We start from the raw sequence: 1,680 nt of genomic DNA, 5'->3' as shown, positions 1-1,680 counted from the left end.
GTGTGGATAGACTGCCACCTGCTGGCGATAAGGGGAAGGTCATGAACATTTTTGATGACCTTGTTCTGCAGTCGTGTGAAGCCGGGCTAAGGGAGTTTTTCTGACCCCAGGGTGGATTTTCAAGAAATAAACATTAAAAAAAAAAAACAATTATCGTATTTGTTACAGTTGGGTTGTGTTCACTATGAAACAAAGATTTGTGTCTCAATGGTGACATTTGAATACTTTTTCAGTACTGCTGAAAATTCAAATGTGCCAGAATTTCAGTGTTGTGGGCGTGTCCCCAACCCAGACCATTAACTCCCCCTCTATAACAAAGTCATAAAAACGGTTAAATTCATTAAAGCTTTACTTTGCATTTTCTCATAATAATTTAAAAAGACATATTTCAAATTCACATGGTTTACACGTGTGCAATTTGCACATTTTTATAGTTAAATATGGCTGTCCATCATACGTTTGTCATTACGTCACACCCTACATTTTAGAACAACAGCGATTTTCAAACAACAACACGCACAATGTGGTTGCCATGGAAATGAGAAGTGCCAGAGGCGCGTGAGCAGTCATGGCAGAAGCGTGACTTTTCCATGTCTGCAGATGTAATGCGAAGGTTTATGTGTCCTGATCTGACAGGATGGTTATTACACGTGTAAGTCGTGTGAAGGTTTATATGTCCTGATCTGACAGGATGGTTATTAAACGTGTAAGTCATGTGAAGGTTTATGTGTCCTGATCTGACAGGATGGTTATTACACGTGTAAGTCATGTGAAGGTTTATGTGTCCTGATCTGACAGGATGGTTATTACACGTGTAAGTCATGTGAAGGTTTATGTGTCCTGATCTGACAGGATGGTTATTACACGTGTAAGTCATGTGAAGGTTTATGTGTCCTGATCTGACAGGATGGTTATTACACGTGTAAGTCATGTGAAGGTTTATGTGTCCTGATCTGACAGGATGGTTATTACACGTGTAAGTCATGTGAAGGTTTATGTGTCCTGATCTGACAGGATGGTTATTACACGTGTAAGTCATGTGAAGGTTTATATGTCCTGATCTGACAGGATGGTTATTACACGTGTAAGTCATGTGAAGGTTTATATGTCCTGATCTGACAGGATGGTTATTACACGTGTAAGTCACGTGAAGGTTTATATGTCCTGATCTGACAGGATGGTTATTACACGTGTAATTCACGTGAAGGTTTATATGTCCTGATCTGGCAGGATGGTTATTACACGTGTAAGTCGTGTGAAGGTTTATGTGTCCTGATCTGACAGGATGGTTATTACACGTGTAAGTCGTGTGAAGGTTTATATGTTCTGATCTGACAGGATGGTTATTACACGTGTAAGTCGTGTGAAGGTTTATGTGTCCTGATCTGACAGGATGGTTATTACACGTGTAAGTCATGTGAAGGTTTATATGTCCTGATCTGACAGGATGGTTATTACACGTGTAAGTCGTGTGAAGGTTTATATGTCCTGATCTGACAGGATGGTTATTACACGTGTAAGTCGTGTGAAGGTTTATGTGTTCTGATCTGACAGGATGGTTATTACACGTGTAAGTCGTGTGAAGGTTTATGTGTCCTGATCTGACAGGATGGTTATTACACGTGTAAGTCGTGTGAAGGTTTATATGTCCTGATCTGACAGGATGGTTATTACACGTGT

Source organism: Lampris incognitus, chromosome 6, assembly GCF_029633865.1.
Source record: "Lampris incognitus isolate fLamInc1 chromosome 6, fLamInc1.hap2, whole genome shotgun sequence".
Taxonomy (NCBI): Eukaryota; Metazoa; Chordata; class Actinopteri; order Lampriformes; family Lampridae; genus Lampris; species Lampris incognitus.
Note: the sequence above shows the minus strand (reverse complement) of the source record.